This window comes from Tamandua tetradactyla, chromosome 20 (assembly GCF_023851605.1).
Source record: "Tamandua tetradactyla isolate mTamTet1 chromosome 20, mTamTet1.pri, whole genome shotgun sequence".
Lineage (NCBI taxonomy): Eukaryota > Metazoa > Chordata > Mammalia > Pilosa > Myrmecophagidae > Tamandua > Tamandua tetradactyla.
The window spans coordinates 23,957,966-23,978,948 of record NC_135346.1 but is presented as its reverse complement, the minus strand read 5'-3'; the positions used below and the strand labels follow the sequence as shown (position 1 = coordinate 23,978,948).

The 20,983-nt window shown below is 37.1% G+C and overlaps 1 long non-coding RNA gene across 1 annotated transcript in view; it reads left to right on the top strand.

Moving 5' to 3' along the window:
• LOC143664489 (uncharacterized) overlaps nt 1-20,679 on the top strand; it is a 57,613-nt gene extending 36,934 nt beyond the window's left edge. Inside the window, exon 3 of the long non-coding RNA XR_013166443.1 lies at nt 20,586-20,679. This is a non-coding gene — a long non-coding RNA (uncharacterized LOC143664489). The remainder of the gene's footprint in view (nt 1-20,585) is intronic.
• The last annotated feature ends 304 nt before the right edge of the window (nt 20,680-20,983 follow it).

The following is a 20,983-nucleotide window of genomic DNA, read 5'->3' as shown; positions in this document are numbered from 1 at the left end:
AGTAATAAGGAACATTAATGCCATTGAAATATAGAATTAACTTTACATAATTATTTCAAACATTATTACAAAACAGGAAAAAAACAATAATTCTTGAAAAGGAAAACCTATAGTCCTAAAAAGATAATTTACATTACAATAATGAATTGTGCTTTAAGTCCCAGAATACACAACAAATAGAAGAGTGACACAGGCATACTTTGGAGATGTTGCAGGTTTGGTTCTAGACCACCCCAGTGAAGTGATTACTTCAATAAAATGAGTGACATGAATTTTTTTGGTTTCCAAGTGCATATAAAAGTTATATATCTATTAAGTGTACACTAGCATTATGTCTAAAAAAAAAAACAAGGTACATACCTTAATTAAAAAGACTTTATTGCTAAAAATGTTAGCCATCATCTAAGCCTTTGGAAAGTTGAAATCTTTTGGCTGATGGAGGGTCTTGCCTCGATGTTTGATGGCTGCTGATTGTTCAGTGTAATCGTTGCAAAGAATGGGGTGACTGTGGCAATTTCTTTAAATAAGACAACAATAAATTTCACCACATTGACTCTTCTTTTCACAAATGATTTCTCTGTAGCACATGATGCTCTTTGATAGTATTTAACGCAAAGTAGAATTTCTTTCACAATTACAGTCTCTCAAACCCTGCTTCTGCTTATCAACTAAGTTTATAATATTCAAAATCATTTGTTTTCATTTCAGCAATATTTTCACTAGCAGTAGTTTCTATCTCAAGAAACTACTTTCTTTGCTCATTCATCAGAAGCAACTCCTCATCTGTTAAACTTTTATCATGAAATTGTAGTGATTCAAGCTCCACTCCCAGTTCTAGTTCTGTTGACATTTCTACCACATTAGCAGTTAATTCCTTACTGAAGTCTTCAAAGTCATTTGAATCAACTTCCAAACTCCCATTAATGTTGACATTGTGACCTCCTCCCATGAATCATGAATTTTCTTAATGCTATCTAGAAAAGTAAATGCCTTACAGAAGGTTTTCTTTTTACTTTGCCCAGATCCATCAGAGGAATCATTATCTATGGTCGTTATAGCCTTATGAAATGTATTTCTTAAATAAGACTTGAAAGTCAAAATTACTCCTTGATCTATGGGCTGTAGAATGGATGCTGTATTAGCAGGCACAAAAACGTTAGTCTCATTGTACATCTCTATCTGAGCTCTTACGTGATCAGGTGCATTATAAATATGCAGCAATATTTTGAAAGAAATTTCTTTTTTTAAGCAAAAGTTCTCAGTAGTGGGCTTAAAATATTCGGTAAAATGTTGTAAACAGATACACTTTCTTCTAGGCATTGTATTTCCATTTCTAGAGCAAAGACAGAGTTGATTTAGCAAAACACTTAGGGGATCCAGGAGTTTTGAATGGTAAATGAGCAATGGCTTCAACTTAAAGTACCAGCTGCATTAGCCCAAGAAGAATCAGCCTGTCCTCCAGCTTTGGAGCAAAGCATTGACTTCTCCTCTCCAGCTATTTAAGTCTTGATGGCTTCTTCCAATATACGGCTGTTTGGTTTACACTGGAAATCTATTGTTTAGTGTAGCCACCTTCATCAATTATCTTAGCTAGATCTTCTGGACAATTTGCTGTGGCTACTATATCAGAACTTAGATTTTACCTTGCACTTTTTTTCTTTTTTTTTTTTTTTACATGGGCAGGCACCGGGAATCAAACCCGGGTCTTCTGGCATGGCAGGCAAGCACTCTTGCCTGCTGAGCCACCATGGCCCATTACCTTGCACTTTTATGTTACGGAGATGAAATCTTTCCTTAAACCACATGAACCGACCTCTGCTAGATTCAAACTTTTACTCTGCAGCTTCCTCGCCTCTCTCATTCTCCATAGAGTTGAAGAGAGTTAGGGCCTTGTTCTGGATTAGGCTTTGGGTTAAAGGAATGTTGTGGCTGGTTTGATCTTCTATACAGACCACTAAAATTTTTTTCATATCAGCAGTAAGCCTATTTCACTTTCTTATCATTCCTGTGTTCACTGGAGTAGCACTATTAATTTCCTTCAAGAACTCTTTATCTGCATTCACAGTTTGGCTAACTGTTTGGTGCAAGAGGCCTAGATTTCAGCCTATCTTGGCTCTTGACCTGTCTTCCTCACTAAGCTTAATCATCTTTAGCTTTTGATTTAATGAGAGACGTGTGACTCCTCCTTCTACTTGGATACTTAGAGGACATTGTAGAGTTTTTAACTGGCCTAATTTCAATATGACTGTATCTCAGGGAATAGGGAGGCCCAAGAAGAGGGAGAGGGATGGAAATGGCCTGTCAATGGAACAATCAGAATGCACACATTTGTTAAGTTTGCCATCTAATATGGCAAATTGCAATAATAACAACAAAGATCCCTAATCACTGGTCACCATAATAAATGTAATAATAATGACAAAGTCTAAAATATTGTGAGAATTTCCAAAATGTGACACAGAGACACGAAATGAGCGCCTGCTATTGGAAAAATGATGTTGATAAACTCTCAATGCAGGGTTGCCACAAATCTTCAATTTGTAGAAACACCTGATATCAGTGAAATACAATAAAGTGAAGCAGAAAAAAATGAAGTGTGCCTGTATTGAGTTACAGAAATAAGTAGATTTGTGAAATGTTAAAAGGGAACCTAATCACTTAATTTTCATTCCTAATATTCATATATATTTATATATATATATTTTAATTTAAGGAAAGCAATTAATAAAATTTAAATCAAGGTGTATATCCATTTCCAAGAAGGAAAAATGTTTAGATAAATGAAAATGATGATTCTCCTCCACCCATATCACTGGCCAATCCTCACATCTAGTGTTACTTGAAATTATGTAGCTCACATTTAAGAGCAGGTTATGGTAAACAATGTCTTCAGAGGACATGCAAAAAGTTAGCAGACATGCTAGATACATACCACAGGAAATCACTAGCAAGCTAAGGTTTTAATTAAGAATAATTCTTTGGTCTTGATATGTGAAAACAAACTAAGTAGCAGAATATTTTTAATGTTCTCTTCTGAATTGAAGCAAATTTAAGGTTTACAAATGTACTTGGCTTGCACTAATATAAGTAAAGCAATATGTTTATATGCTTCTGTACTTGAATAGTCAAAACTCTTAGCTTTGAATTTTATTCTTCTAGTGTTTCCTTATTAGTAAAACTACCCCGTCAACATCATGGGTGGAAATTTCATTAAAGTCTTAAGAGTTATAACAATTACAGGAGGAGTAATAAATGAACACTCAAATTGGATGAATTTTAACCAAGACATCCTATATTAATGAAAGATTCAGCCTATGCATCTTTAGCTCCATGTTCACCATCACTATATTCAATATATTTTGCTACGTAAGGAGTTTCTGAATGTTTTTGTTTTTATTTTGTTTTGCTTTCCAGTAAGTTAGTGAATTTTAGCCTTTCTTCCAACTAAGTAAGGAGAGATGGAAATTGACCATTCAGAACCCAAAGTACCTAATGGAATTCTTTTCATTATATATTTATTTTCTCAAATAGATGTATCTCTGGCATGAGAGGAAAACAATTTCTTAAACAAAGAAAAAATAAATGAAAGCCAAAAGACTTGGTAGATGGAAAGGTAACTTTTATATCACTGTTGAATTTAAAACCTGTGTTGGCAGTTCCAAAGTAAGATACTATAAAAACGGATTCTAATGAGGCAAGACTAACGTTGAGAAATTTCAAAATTGTCTATGCCTGTATGTTGGGAAGAATTGTGAGCCCTGCTGCTGTGAACCCTGAACTGTAAACCACCACCCTCTCGGAATCTACTGTGACACACCAAGTTGACAACTGGGGTTGAGGTTTTTAGGGTAGGGTAGATCCAGAAGAGCACCTAGGAAATGCTCAGAGGTGCTCTCATATCACATGAAATCAGGAACTAAACCTAATAAACACCACAAATTCTTTGCCTCCAGACTGGTACAACTTCTATGATGTTCAGACTTAAACAGTTTAGACTTCTAATATGATGGGACCCGTTCATCCAGATTCAATTAAAGGCTTTCTCTGTCATCATTGCATTTTCCTCTAATGCTTAAAAAAATGCCAATCCTAAGTGAAATGTAGGATGCAAAAAGAAAAGGAATTGGCTTATAAAATGAACTGAGGTATTCTAGAAGAATATATCCAGGCAAGATTAAATCTCAGAAGAACCTAAACAAGTGGTATGAGTCAGCACCATGAAAATACAAATAATATGATGATAAACTATGCATTTTCTAATACAGGTACCAAAGGTCTCTATAAAAAGTTTTGAACTGACATCAGTGCATGTGCCTATAGCTACAAAATTAAGACACAAGTACATTCAGACACACAAAAGAACAGAAGGGGAAAAGTTATGTTAAGCATATCCCTCGTTGTCTTGTAAGCCAAATATTTTATTTTAGTTTAGCTTCAACCTCCTTTTCTATGTCTCTCTCTCCCATCCCTTACCCACACATACCCTGCAGTTCAGAGAAATCTCTACCAGAAAAGCATTAGGAAACTGAAGGAAAACAAATGATTAACTAATACACTGTGCTGCTAATTCACATTGTTAGTTGCTTTCTCTTCCAATTACCTCTATTAGTGCCAAACAGATTTTGTGTTGAGCAGCATGTCCCACCTAATAAATCATCCAAAATAATTCTCCTTGATGGTTATAGGGGACCCATTATTTTTCTACTCACAATTTCCAGATGAATGTTCATCACTTGTACTGCTATGCATATGCAACAGGCTTTTCCAGGCATTTTTGGCACCAGAAAGGTTTGACTATAGTGATGCCAAGACAGTTAGATGCATTGAAGCATCAGCTGAAAGAAACCATGCCACCAAACCTGACATGCAAAATGAACATATTTTGTTACCTCATTCACTTTAAGGAGAGCTGTCATTCTCTTTAAGAAATTAGGATTTCATTTACGAGCCCTGAAAGTATGAGGTGGGACTAATGGTTGGCAAGAGTCAGAGTCAGTCTTTCCAAATTGCTGTTGCTATTCTGATCGCTTCATGTGCATGGCACATTCAGAGATGCCATCTCAGTGAATCCAAGAAAAATACCTGGCCAGTGTCTGGGGTCATGTCTGAATTTATATAGGCAAAACCTTTATCAGTATTCCCTAAGATAATTCTAACATTTAGCATGGATTTTTAAAAATGTGTGGTCACGTGGAGGATGTGGTCTGGTCTAAAGCACACTGCATTCAAACAACATGGTACTTTGCTTCTCTGACTCACATGATTTGTATTAGTTAAGACGTATTCTCTTCAATTAATAGAGATTCTAGTTGGCTTAAATAAGAATGGAGGATTTACTTTAAGGACGTGGGGTTGACTTGAATCTCACATCAGGTCAAGATGTAACTAACTCTGGTAAGAACTAGAACCAGGAAGCTAGATAGCATTTTCTTTCCTTCCTATTCATGGAAGTGTTGTCCCAGCAGTAGCTTCTTCATGCGGGCAGCAGCAGCAACTCCAATAGCAGTTGCTGAATCCAGTGTTCTGTTTTTCTAACATATGTAAAACCAGCTTTATTGCATCGTCTTCAAAAGCATCATTCCCAGCACCAGCCGGCCGGTACCTCCTTCTCAGAGGTGGGTGCCAGCCCCACGGAGTCCGTCCTCTGAGCTCAAAGAAGATTAAGCAGTTTTCTCTTCTCAGAAGTCTGAGTGTCAGCTCTGGGGCTCCTCCACCAAGCTTCTAAAATGGACTCTTTTTGATGGTCCTGCCCTAGGTGTAGTAGCTGCATCCTGAGCTGCATCCTGCAGTTGCTGCCTTCAAGATTTCTTTCTTTTTTTTTTTTTTTTAATCCTTTTGGCTACTTAGTTGGCAACTTTTACCTAGTTAGCAATTCTTTATGATAAATTCTAATTGTTCAAATAGCTGATGGGATTTCTGCCTCCTCTTTAGACCCTGACTGATAGAGGTGTCTATGATTGGGCTGCATGATTTCTGCAGTCAGTCAGCTTTAAAATCTTCTAATAAACACACTTAGATAACTGAAAAGTATTATTCAGTATAAATGTAAGAGTAGTTGACCCCTAATGACATATGCCTATACACTAAGCACCATGAAGAGAGGCCTATTTTGTCATCTTATTTAGACTTCACAATAACTCAATTAGGTGTGTGATGTGATTATCCCAGTTTTATAGAGGGAGTAACTGAAATTCAGAGAAATCACAAAACCTATGCAACACAAAAGGCAAGTAAGCCCTAGAGCCCAATATTTGAGTCTGATCGCTCATGATTCTCTTTGTTACTTCCCAGCAGCTTCATAAATAGCACTTAGCACGGTGTGCTGCAGTTATTTGTTTTCATGGCAGTAACCCTCAGGTGTTACAGAAACCAGATTTATTTAGATTTATATGTCTAGGATAGTCATTGTTGTATAGAGGATCCACAAACAATAAATGTTCTCGAGTTGAAGTTTAAAACTTTTGGAGAAACTGGTTCAGTTGATCCCAAAAGACAGGATGATTCGTGAATAGAAATTAAGTCCCAGAGCTGTTTGGAGCAGCCAATTGGAATGACTCACCATCTAAACAGTATGATCATATGCCAGAGGAAGAAGAATTCGGTACATGCTATTCTGAACACAGAAGCCAGAGTCCAGATGAATTCTCAGAGACTGGTATCAACCCAGAAAGGATGGAGCAAATCCAGGGAGATAAGTCACTTCTCCATGACCACAAAGTTACAGCAGAGCTCCGGTTTGAACTAAAAACTGGACCTGGTCTTAAATTGAGGATGCAGGACTTCCCTAATTATATTTTTTCTTAATATGTCTTCATACTTTAAAACAGTAGTTGATTCACTTTTCCATACTGAGCCCCTAGTGGTATAGCCTTTAGAGGAAGTAAACACTAATTCCTGGATGCTAATAGCAGAGAATTGCCCAAGCAGAGCTGACATTGGCAGGAACTCCTTCAATTAGGGATTATCCAGGGAGTTCCCCCAGTTATCTGAAGAGCATTGCCTCTTCAAAAAAATGTAACAATCTTTCTATAATTTAGATGGTTCTATTTCTACCATAATGGTACATTGCATAGTTAGAAATTTAAATATTTTTAATTAAGAATTTCAGAATGACTTAGAGAATCAATTATTATTAATTTGTCCCACTTTTCAGTGAAAATTTCAGGTAAACCAAAATGCATTAACAAATGGAAAGAAAAAGAATTATTTCAAAAAACTTTAGAAGCTTTTTTATTGAAGCATTTGGAAAACTAAAAATTGTTTTATTTTTCCTTTCCTAATATACCCATTTGTTTGGTATTAATATGTGCCGAGGTCAAGCTGCTCCTATATTATTTTGTAGCTGTTTGCTAAGAAACTGTGGAAATACTTCAGAGTTCAATTTGGAGTCAAGCTGTTGGAAGTTTCCAAATTCGGCTTCTAGGCATAAAGTGCCAGAGTCCTTTAAGGTGGTGTAGATTTCTTTTGATATTTCAGTGCTAGAAATTCACTTTTGTTTTGTTTGCTTCACAAGTAGATCATATTTTTATTATTCATTAAACTATGAATCTCTAAGAAGCGTTGAATGTCCATAAAGCTATGAATTATTAAATTTGCATGACATTGAACACTTTTCCCCTTGGAATTATCTCAATAATCTCACAAAAATTTAGACATTAGGGAAATATCCAAAATTTTGTTCAAACACAAAGAAACGGAAAATCTTAAATATTTCTCAACAGTCTGGGTCTGACTTTCTCCATTGATACAGAGCAGGAAACTTGAAATAATATAATGAATTACAATTTCAAAGCCTCCATCTCTAAGTGCCAAGTGGCAGAGTGATGTTCTTCAACTGAAGATTGAAAATATGCGTAATGATAATTGAAGATCTGCACATGACATGAGAAATTATAAATATTTAAGATCCAGCCAGCTGTCAAAATTGACTTTAACCTACACAGTACTTTTCTCAAGTAATAAAAGAAATGAAGATTTAGGTCAATATTATGTGATATTAAAATAGAAAATTTCAAGTCTTTAGTGAGTAGAGTTCATGAGCGATTTTTAAAACCTGCTTTTGAGATTCATCTGGTTCCAGACGACTGTGGTGTTCCATATCCTTAAAGGCCATAGAAGCATAAAGTCCACACGTTATTTGTATTCACAGCTGAATATTTTGATATTTGGCTATATTGAAATAATGAGCCCAGTTATTAAAATAATTTTAAACAGTTTTCCCAGAAAAAAAAAAATACAGCGTGTTAGCCAGTTCTCCTTTTTCTGCCAACTATCATGAGTACCATCCTATTATAAATTAGTATAGGCCTTGATTACAGCATGGCGTTCTCTGCAAACGTCCTTAAAATAGCTACTTTATACTAATTGTCAAGCATGCTAGATAGATTATCATGTTTTAACATTGATAAAAGACATTTTAGGGAAATTATGGGCCAATTTCAACCAATTATAGAAGGAAGCTATGAAATTTCCAAAGGCAGATATGAAACGTAAGTGTATTTTTCTTCCTTTTGTACTGTTTTTTTTTTTTTTTTTTGCATGGGTAGGCACCGGGAATCGAACCTGGGTCTCGAGCATGGCAGGATAGAATTCTACCTGCTGAGCCACGGTCACACTGCCCCTTTTGTTCTTGATCACAGCAATCAACAAAGGAAGATTTTATAATATCAAGGTTATTTTCCTAAATTCTCCTCAATTCTTTAAATAACCTTTTTTTAAAGTATAACAAGGTATAATTAAAATATTGTATGTATGTCTATTTATAAAGTGAAGAATACTAATATTAATAAGGGTTGGAAGAAATTCTAATATTCTATGATTGTATAATATCTTGCCATTGGTGACCAAATTGCCAGTTGGTTCTGTGACCAAGACCAATTAGTAACATGCCAAAATTTGGTAAGCAAACCATATTCCCAATAAAATGGTAGCCCACTAAACTGCTTATTATGAAAAAAAATCCAAAACTAGCAATTTCATAGTTTCACGGTCATTGAGTTTCCAGTTCACAAAGGGAGAGTTTGACTCCTGGATGAGGTCAGACTGTCACACAAATGCATTGGCCCCTAGCTCCCCCGCCCCATACACATACACTCTCACACACATATCATGTATAAGCCCTCCTCACTGGTATTAATTTTTTATTGGATGATGTTCTTAATATACTTTTAGCCTCCTTCTGCTTAAGTATAATAACTTTGATTTGGTTATCATTAGTGTCTGGTTTAAAATATAATTAATACAGGAGGATTGTGAGAAGATAACATTGTAGGACACTCCAAGAATCATTACCTCCACCAAAACTATGGTTAAACTGGCAGAAACAGTCTGAATGAACTATTTTGAAACTCTTGACTCTAGTGGCATAGCATATAACATCCAGGAAAGAGATTGGGGAAGAGACCAGTGACTTTCACTAAATACTCATGAATTTCAGCCTCTAGTGCAATAGCTACCATTGTCCACCCCTCAGATGCATGGCAGACAGCAAGGGGGACAGCAGCCTGGGCTCAGGTGCAGCTTGCTGGTGTGAAAGTGGGCTGTAGTCCTCCAAACTTCATGGATGTGTGGTCTGATGGCTGGCGGCTACTTTTGACCAGCTATTTTAGATCACTGGGGAGCTAGCTCTGATGGCAGATATCGTTCCAACCTCCATAAGGCAAAAGTGGCTGAGGAATTATAAAGAGGCAGTTTCTGTTTATTTTATTTTATTTTTTTTAGCCTCTTGGGATCTTGGACATAGGTTAGAAAGACTGTTTGAGGAAGAAGCACCAGATTTCCATGCCTTCACCACCAGATTTTCCTATATCCAGGCACCTACACATAAAGCTTTCTCCCTCAGACCCTGTTCCTTCCCCTGAAATGGATGTCTGGGGGCCACATATATTGTCATACTGGGCTTCCAAGTTTAGGCTAATCTGGGCCCTTAAAATATCAGGATCCACTATCAACAAAGATCACTTTTACTTGCTAAATAGAAGCTCTCGTGTTTTGGTTATTTATTTCTGCATAACAAATTGTCCCAAAACTGAATGGCTTGAAACCACAACCATTTTATTATTGCTTATGATTCTGTGAGTCAACTGGGCTCAACTCTATGGCTTTTATGTTAGTCTTGCTTTGGGTTTCTCACACAGCTGCAGTCAGATGGCACGTGGGCTGCAACATCCAGGCTGGCTTCACCCACTTCCCTCTTCCTTTCTCTATTCACTTAAGTCTCAGCAGAAGTTTGTTGGAGGAGACATCCTGACTCTCGGTCTAGGTTCCTTCCCTTACGCTCCCTTAAGTTCCACACTTCTTCATTCACAATGTCTCCATTGTCTAACTCCCATACAGATTATGAACTTCATAGGGTAAGGGCCACTTCCATTTTTATTCATCACGGTATCGTCAATGTCATGTTCAGCACCTGGGCCACAAGGGTTCAAATCAGTATTTCAATGAATGATCACTCTGAAGCCATCTTTTAGTATTCAGATGTTGTCATTTACCATGAATCCCATATATTAAAAAAATTTTTCTAGGTTCTATAAAATAGTACAATGCATACTAAATGAAAGCAAAAGCTAAAGTATCTCAACAAAAATAGCAAAAATAAAGCATGGTGTTCTCAATTATTTAGAAATTTCAAGTGAAATTGATTTGTAGTTATGACAAGGCTATCGGGATAATTCATTCAATGATTTGTTCATGAGTGTATATCTAAACAGAAAAATAAAAATTTTTAGACCTGATAAAGTTGGGTCTTAAAAATTTTTTATTTCCCTATTAGCAGACAGAGTTGTAGGGGAACAAGAAAAGCTGTGGTCAAATGTCTCTTTGTAATCTGGGAGAAATATGTCTCAATTCTTTAAAAAAAAAAGTTTCCTTGCTTGTTGGCTTTGGCAGTTTAAGGCTTGCCTGCAGAAGTACATGGGACTGTTTAATTTGGTCTTTATTGAGATAAACACTACAATCTGCCTTGGGAGAGCCAGCTGATGGGGGAATTTGACTTGAAAACAGTTTTGCTTTCATGATCTCAGCCAAAATATTGATATTTTCCCCAAGGGCATTTTTCAGAAAAAGCATGATATGAAAGATAAAGTCAAGCAGCACAACAGTTACCAAACTATATTTGAACCCAGATTGTCAAGTTTCTTTTGCTGGAGATGTTTAGGTAAGCAAACACCATCCAGAATGTCTCAGTCTTATGTTTAATCCTTACTGCCTCTTAAAACTAAGCTGTTAATAATACTCGGACATTTTTTACTGACTAATTCATTCCAATCAGCATTTTCACTCAACTCAGCCTGGGAAGGTTGGTTCCTAATACAACCACAGTGAACCATAAGTTCAACTTCACAAAAGTAGCCATTTCTGCAAATCAATTTTTTATTTGGGGAAGACAGAGCTGAGAACCAGAGATGAATGAAAGAAAGCCCAGGAGTTTCTTACCACCTGGCTGGAAGAGTTGTCTAGGCTCACCTGTATCTGCAGGTACTTTACATTCACTCTCTTCACTGCTCTCACTTCTTGACTGCCCTTTTCTTTCCGTCTTTCTGTGCTTCTTTTCTCTGTCTCTCCAGGATGGCAGCAGTCTTTTTCTTGAACTTTTGAGCATAGGGTAGACTGGAGTTTTATATTTGTCTGCCTTTTCCACCTTGAATGTATGTATTAGAAGCAGCACCAAATGTACTATGGTATATTTGATTTATACTTACAGGGGTCTAGGGACCTTGTCTGTTTTAGTCTCCCCGGTATCCCAGCAGCTAAAATAGCACCCAATACGTTATAGACATTCAATGAATAGTGTTGCCTAAATAAATGAATAGAGCAAGAGTAAGGGTTGAAATGTGAAATAATTCTTCTTAACAGCTGTGTAAATATGTTTCCAAACAATATTTACAATGTTGCCATGAAGTGTTTTTCATTTGTTAACTGAACAGATTAATCTCACCGATTCTGTTAGCCAAATGAAATGCTGTGTCGAATGGTCACACCTCATCCTACTCTGAGAAGTCTAGATAAAAGAAATGGAAAGAGAATAAATTTCAATTTAGGATCCACTTCGTAAGGAAGGCTCTACAAAGCCCTGGGACTGGCCCTTGAGTAGCCATTTCAATGTGTTCCAAACCAGTTTAATTTCCATCAAGATTAGTTAAAAACATTAACAAGGGCAAGAAGAGAGTGCTGGTTTCCAGAAGTGAACCCTTGGGCCGTAGCCAAAGCTATTACTTCAAATGAAAATGATATAATTGACTACAAGAGAAGAATTTGTCTCTTTTCACTCTATTACTTCATCCAGAGTTAGAAATTGGGGGCCTGGTGTGACAAGTTTATCCAGAACATTAATGAATGTCATTCAGATTTTAAGACAGAAGATGCAAATTGAGGGTCCAAAGATGAAATATGGTCCACAGATGTATTTTATTTGATCCACGTTGTATTTTTTTCATTGAACTAGTTGCCAATATCAAAAATCAGGAAAAGTAACACAAAACCCTGTGTTTATTCTAGAAAAATAAAAATAAAAACAAAAGATATGTTGACACTGGCCTGCAGTCCCCAATAGTAATAATTGCTGGTGTTGCAATGGAGAGTCCTGTAGTCTCACTGCTGCCCTTGCTACTCAGATATTGTGAGTAGTTTCACTTGTCATTCCTCATCTACCCACATTGTTTTCTTCCTTACAGCTTGACCACCTGACACCTTTACTTTATATAGCTTGTCTCTGTGTGCAAGATAAGCCCATTCAAGATAGGCCATTTCCCATTCTCATAAGTGTTGTTGTTAAACCTAAATCCCTCTGTGGTATCATCAACACAGTGCATAGGACATCCCCTGGAAAAGTCTTCCCTCAGAATCAACTAATAAAAGGACAATCCCACGTGCTTGAAACTCTGGTGGAAGATAGAGACTGGAGAAGGAATCCACAAATGCTGAATCAAAGAAAAAATAATAATAATCTCCAAGTCCAGGTAGGATATTTCCATTCCAGAGCTCCGGTCAGGACCCCTCTCCCTCGCTGGGTCCTGTACAACTTGGAAACTGCCAGAGACAGCACAGCCTGGGGCCTTCCTGCCATAGCTGCAGACTAAAATTCTTTATCCAGCTAAACTGTTCTTCAAAAGTGAGGGAGAGTTCACAGATAAACAGAAACTGAGAGACTTTGTCCACAGAAGACTTGCCATACATGAATTACTAAAGGGAGTTCTTCAGGTTGAAAGGAAAAGACAGGTAGGAGGAGCTTGGAATAATGTGAAGAAATGAAGATCTTCCATAAAGGTAACAAAAATAGTAATTGCAAAACCCAATAATGCTGTATCCTCAATATAGAAATCTACTCTTTAATTCCTATAAAAGTCAGAATATAATTGAACAAGATAAAGGCATATTTCCTGGCAGTGGACATGCAAAATATAAGCAGGTGATGTGAGACAAAAACAACACAAAGAGGGGAAACAGAGGGATATGGGAGCAGAATGTATGCCATTGAAGCTAAGTTGATATCCTTTCAAATTAGAAGCTTATAGATATAGGTTATATATAGGTTATATAATGAAATCCCAAGTTAAGATGTATAATATAATATAATATAATACAAATGCAAAGTATTTTTAAAATATACAGAAAAATTGAGAAAAGTATCAGCCAGACACATAACAAAAGATCAACTATATAAAAAAAGAGATTGCAATAAAGAAAAGGTGTGGCAAAAAAAAGATTTGACATATAAAAACCAAAGGACAAAATGGCTGAAGAACTGCCTTTAGAGTAATAACACTGAATGTTAATGGATTAAACTCCCCAATCAAAATATACAGATTGACAGAATGGACTTAAAAAGCATGATTTCCCCACAACCACCGCCAGCAGAATTCCTGATCTTCTCTCAAGCATTAGGAACTCCCACCTTAAAGCCAAGTCCTCAGTCGTGAGGCTTGCCCATATGGAACTTATTTCTACAATAAAAGGTAAACCTGTTTATAATTTTGCTTAAGAGTCTTCCCAGAGAACCCCTTTTTTTGCTCAGATATGGTCACCCTCTCTCTGCCAACTCTGCAAATAAACTCACTACCCTGACATGACTCCCAGGGCAGTAAGTCTCCCTGGCAATGTGGGACATGACTCCCAGAGATGAACCTGGCCCTGGAATCATGGGATTGAGAATGACTTCTTGACCAACAGGGGGAAAAGAAATGAATTAAAATAAAGTTTCAGTGGCTAAGAGATTTCAAATAGAGACGATGGTTCATTCTGGAAGTTACTTTTATGCAAGTTTCAGCCAGATATTACAAATTGCCATAGCACGCCAACTCCAGACAACAGTATTCCTGAAAACTCTAAAGAATATCTAAGACTCTATCAATATTTTGCTTAGTTAGTTGGGTTTTTTCCCAGATACTTAAGGCCTCCAGATTGTTCCTATGGCAGATAAGCCCTGAAAACCAGAGGTACCAGTCTCTCCAACAACATCAACCTGTTTCATTCTTTTTCGCCATAAGATCAGCACTCCTTTCCAGAATGAAGAAGCTGAAATGGTCATTGCCCAGCTATCCCTGAAGATTGAGAGAATGATCAAATAAGAAGGATAAGGTGTAACTGAGAAACTGGGATTTAACAAATGATTATGACTCCTGACTCATACAAATATTTTTCTTTGGTTCTAGTATATCAGAATAGCCAGAAAGAAATACCTGAAAAATTTTAACTGGAATCCAATAGACTTGATCTTTGATAATGATTATATTACTATATATCTTTTATCATATGACCATGTAATTGTAAAAACCATGTGACTAACACTCCCTTTATTCAGTTAATGGGTAGATGAGCAATAAAATAAAGGCATGCACGAAAAAAGCATGATCCAACTATACATTGTTTACAAGTTACTCACCTAAGACCCAAAGACACAAACAGATTGATTGTGAAAGGCTGGAAAAAGATATTCCATGCAAATAGTAACCAAAAAAAGACCTAGAGTGGTTATACTAATATAGGGCAAAGAAAACTTTAAGTCAAAAGCTGTTGCAAGATACAAAGAAGGATACTGTATGTTAATAAAAGGGTGACCCCATCAAGAAGAAATAGCAATCATAAATATTTATGCACCTAACCAAAGTACATGAGACAAACACTGGCAAAACTGAAGGGAGAAATATACACATCTAAGTAATAGCTGGAGACTTCAATATAGCACTCTCAAAAATAGATAGAATATCAAGTCAGAAGATCAATAAGGAAAGAAAGTACTTGAAAGGTATGATAAATGAACTAGACCTGATAGACATATATAGAATATTGCAACCCAAAAGAGCAGGAAATACATTCTATTTAAGTGTGCATGGACCATTCTCCAGGGTAGCCCACAAGTTAGGTCACAAGTCTCAGTAAATTTTAGAAGATTGAAATTATAAAAATCATCTTCTCTGACTATAATGTTATGGGGCTAGATATCAATAACAGGCAAGAAATGGGAAAATCCACAAGTACATGGACATAATACACTATTAAATGATCAGTGAGTCAAAGATGAAACTATAAGAGAAACCAGTAAATAGCTTGTGATGAATGAAAATGAGAATCAAATGTATAAAAACTTATGGGATACAGCAAAGGCAGTGCTGAGAGGGAAATTCATAGCCCTAAATACACTGAAAAAGAAGAAAGATCAAAAGTCAGAGACCTAACTGCCCACCTGAAAGAATAAGGAAAAGAACAGAAAACTAACCCCAGAGCAAGCCAAAGGAAGGAAATAACAAAGATTAGAGCAGAAATCGATGAAATAGGAATAGGAAAAAAAAAACAAAAAACAGAGAGGATGAACAAGTCAGCAAAGCACAGAGTACAATATCAACATACAAAAATCAGAAGTGTTTTATATATTAGTAATGAACACTCTGAGGAGGAAATCAAGAAAAATATTTTATATAAATAGCAACTAAAGGAGTCAAATACCGAGAAATAAATCTAATCAAGAATGTAAAGGACTATTCATGGAAAACTATACAACTTTGCTAAAAGAAATCAAAGATCAAAATAAATGGAAAGACATTCCCTGCTGATGGACTTGAAGACTAAATATTGTTAGGACGTCAATTCTTCCTCAGATGATTTACAAATACATGTCAATACCAATCAAAATTCCATTTGCCTACTTTGTAAAAATGGAAAAGCCAATTATCAAAATTATTTGGAAGGGTGAGTGGTCTTGAATAGTGAAACCATCTTGAAAAAGAAAGAAGTTGGTGGACTCACCCTTCCTAACTTTAAAGCTTCAGTGGTCAAAACAGCATGCTACTTGCACAAGAGTAGATATATAGACCAATGAAATCAAATTGAAAGGTCAGATATAGACCCTCATACCTATGGTTAGTGAATTTTTTTGCAGGGGCAGGAATCGAACCTGAGTTTCCCACATGGAAGGTGAGCATTCTACCACTGAACTACCCATGCACCCTGCCAGTTGATTTTTGACAAGGCTGCCAAGTCCACTCAATTGGGAAAGAATCATCTTTTCAATAAATTGTGCTGGATAACTGGATATCCATATGCAAAAGAATGAAGGAGGACTTCTATTGCACACCATATACAAAAACTAACTCCAAATGGATCAAAGATCTAAATATAAGAAACAGGACTATACAATTTCTAAAAGAAAATATAGGGAAGCATGTTCAGGATCTTTTATCAGGCAATGATTGGCTACACTTTTTATACCCTGTTCTAGTTTGCTAGCTGCCGGAATGCAATATACCAGAAACAGGATGGCTTTTAAAAAGGGGAATTTAATAAGTTGCTAGTCTACAGTTCTAAGGCTGAGAAAATGTCCCAATTAAAACAAGTCTATAGAAATGTCCAATCAAAGGTATCCAGGGAAAGATACCTTGGTTCAAGGAGGCCGATGAAGTCCAGGGTCTCTCTCTCATCCGAGAAGACACATGGTGAACACAGTCACGGTCTCTCTCTCATCTGGAAAGGCTCATGGCAAGCACGGCGCCATCTGCTAGCTTTCTCTCCTGGCTTCCTGTTTCATGAAGCTCCTCAGGAGGCGTTTTCCTTCTTCATCTCCAAAGCACTGGCTGATGGACTCTCTGCTTCACAGTGCTGCAGCATTATCTGCTCTCTCTGAATCTCCCATTCTCCAAAGTGTTTCCTCTTTTGTAGGACTTCAGAAACTAATCAAGACCCACCCAAATGGGTGGGGACACATCTCCCTAATCCAGCTTAATAACCACTCTTGATTGGGTTACATCTCCAGGGAGATGATCTAATTACATACAGTATTGAATAGGGATTATTCTGCCTTTACAAAATGGTATTTAGATTAAAACATGGCTTTTCTAGGGGACATGCATCCTTTCAAGCCAGCACACACCCAAAATAGCAAAATAAAATATAGATAAATGGGACCTCCTCATAATTAAAACTTTTGTGCATCAAAGGACTTTATCATGAAAGTGAAGACAACTGCTCAATGGGAGTAAATACTTGGAAAACACATATCTGATAAGGGTTTAATATACAGAATATAAACAAATCCTAAAACTCAACAATGCAAAGACAACAACCAGAAGACTAGAATAGACATTTCTCCAAAGAGGATATACAAATGGCTAAAAGCCCATGCAAAGGTGCTCAACATCACTTTGCAAGAAGACAAATGAAAATCAAAACTGCAAGGAGATACCATTTCACATCCACTAAAATGGCTACTATTGTTTTAAAAAAAGCAGAAAATTTTAAGTTTGGGATAGAATGTAGAGAAATAAGAGTACTCATTCATTGCTGGGGGGAATTTAAAATGGTGCAGATGCTGTGAAAGACAGTTTGGCAGTTCCTCAGAAAAGTAAGTATTAGAATTATCATATGACCCAGCAATCCCTCTACTAGGTATATACTTTGAGAATTGAAAACATGGACTCAAACAGATATTTGCAAACTGATGTTCATAGCAGCATTATTCACAATTGCCAAAGGATGGAAGCAGCCCAACTGTCCATCACCCAATGAATGGATAAACAAAATGTGGTATAAACATACAATGGAATATTATTCAGTATCGAAGAAGAATAAAGTTCTGATTCATGCAATAGCATGGATGAACCTTGAAGACAAGTAACAATATGACTATTATTTGCATCCTTCTGATGGCCTAGAGTATCTTATTTTTTAAACATTTACTACCACCCCACAGGCAGATATGATTATCCTCACTCTTTGGACAAAGAAGAAGACCAGGCTTTGGCGGTTATAAGAGTACCTATGTCTTTGAATACCTGTGTCCTGTCCTGGCTGGACCATAAACAAGTTCTCTAGCTTTGGGAGAATTATTTCAACTCACTGATGTCTTCCATGAGGCAATTTAATTAGATGAGAGTAACCCATGACCCGCAGGCCAGAAAGAAAATCATGGCAATATTTATTCATGGCCACCATAAATTTCAGAATAAATACTGTACTGTGATAAGTGTGTTTATTCATCAAGCAGAGATATACCAAATATTTGCATTGTACCAAACTGTGGGTTACAGTGAGGACCCTGAGATAAATGAAACCAATCCCTGGACTCAAGGAACTCCCTATCCAAGAGGAGAGCTGGCAGATTAATACAGGACAACTCAATGTGGTAAGAGTGGCCACTGTGTGAAAAGGTGGACTCTCTAAGGTGGGAGGGTGGGAAACAATTTTTTGGTCAGTGGTAACGGGCTCTAAGTAGGATTTGAAGGATGAGTAGGAATTGATAAATAGGCAATGAGATACTGTTGAGTTTGCTCTAACATTTTGTACACAGAATTAAATAAAACTATAGAAGGCACTTGAGGAGAAATCAATTCTCCTTTGCTTTTTTTTTTTTTTAAATAAGGCTATTATCTCCTTTATTCCAAAAATAAATATTTCACCTTTGAGTAGACATATTTCAAATCACATTAATTGTGGGGTAATGAATCAGTTGGAATTTATGTTTAACCATCAACATGATTCTTTCCTACCTGTGTTCACAATTTCCAAAGGAACTATATTTCTTCTCTGTGCTTAATGTGATCTCCTTTGCTTTCCAGCTTAATCATTTATAGTCTCTTCTGAGACATTGCCCTACCCAATATTAATGCTTTCCCACACCAGTCATAACTTCTGAACATTCTTCTGTCTGGAGAATCTCCTCACCTTTAGTAGGAAAGAACATGTGGTTTGCAAGCCCTGCTTAGGTCCCATTTGCTTTCTAATTTTGAAAACGCTAAGAGAACAAGAGTCCTATCTATTGATTAAGACATTCACAGGGTTCTCTAAGACACATGGCTTCTCCTCCCCCTTCCCTTCTTCCCCTCTAACCCCGCAACCAGTTCCTGACAGTGGGAATTTGAAAATAATCTAACCTAATTCTTTAAGTTTGTCCTAACTCTTGAACTCTTCACCTATTGGTGTCCCTTCAGCAGGCTGAATTAATGAGAATAATTCTCATTCTCACATGGAATGCCCCAACCCCCACATCTATCTGGCTGTCATGATGAGATCAAAACATGTGCTGGCACTATAGAAAGGCTGACAATTAACATGTATCTAAATAGAAATTTTCTAAATATTTATTTGCTCAGATTTATTTAGCAGAGAAGCAGGAAATTGCATGGGACAAGGCAGGGAATGAAGACCTTGGTAGCGGCACTAACATGCCAAGCAATTTAACTCTGGACCCGAACTTGCCTTCTCCCTACTGCACAAGTGAAGTCCTGCAGAGAATTGGGGCCATGGGTTTTCGATCGTTGTTTGGCAGTGGTCTACTGTGAGTGTACATCACCCACTGTCTCTCCAAACTGCTCTGTAGAACAGCCACTCTGGCTATGTACAGTAGGCTTCCTGAGAAGCTACTGTATTTTTACATGTGCAGTGCCATTTAAGTGACCCTTTTGTTTGGTGTCACAGCTACTTGTGCAACAGACCAGCTGATTAATAGCCTTCTGGCTGGATATGTTACTTGGTCCTAAGACACAAAGATGAGTCAGTCAGGGTGCCTGACTCACATTCTACATTTATCGCTGGGCATGGGGGCTTGACCAAATTCCCAATGTTAAAGGGACAGTAGTATGATGGTCCATGCCCATGTTCATTTGAAGGAGCTCAGTGGTGTGATGTGTTTAGTTATCAGTCCTGCTCAATGAGGTCGAGAGGGCAGAGGTGATTCTGAAAGGCAAAGGAGGGGCTTACTTTGGAGGAACATTTATTTTATCACTAACAGAGGGTCAGGGGAGCTTTGTGGAATCTGGAATTTGATGTAAGTCTGTATGTTAGCATCTTAGTTAGTGAGCTTCTCACTGTTCTGTTTACAGTTGTGGTAGGGTTCTCCTCACCACATTCACACCTGCCTGTGCTAAAAAGGCTGGCACAATGCAGAGTGTGGTTAAAAACGTAAGCAAACTTCTTCCAGATCCTCAAACCTTCCCCATTTGTCTTTGATCTCAAGCCAGTCAAGGAGAAAACCATGTCTGTTTCCAATTGTAGTTGAAGGTGAGCTATAAAGATACACAGGGTTAAAAAAATAGAGCTCAAGAACAAAAGGAAAATAGACTTTCTTTGAATAACTTAGTCTCAAATTTTCTCTCATTTAGGGATGCTTCAAACCCAAGGACTTCTCAATGAAAGGAGCAGAAGTAGAGTGGGGTGATGAAAAAGCCTGAAGACCTTATGGTTCGTTGGACTGGGGAAAATGCAATTACAATTTCACTCCCTTTGTCACATTCTTTCACTTTTACCCTGAAATAATGTTAATGAGGGAGCAGAATTGTTTCTGCTCTGAAGGAGTTTCAGTTGGGTGTGATGTAGTGTGCGGACAGGAAGGATACGTGGGAGAAATGACTTTGGAAAGGGAGGCAGTGGCCAGTAAAGGAGGGTCTTGGGGATTTTCAACTGAAGGAGGTCAGTTTTAATCCCTTAGGGGGAAATGTTGAAGGGTTTTAGTTGGGAGAGTGAAACTTTTTTTTTTAAACACAGCCCTTATATAAAATTT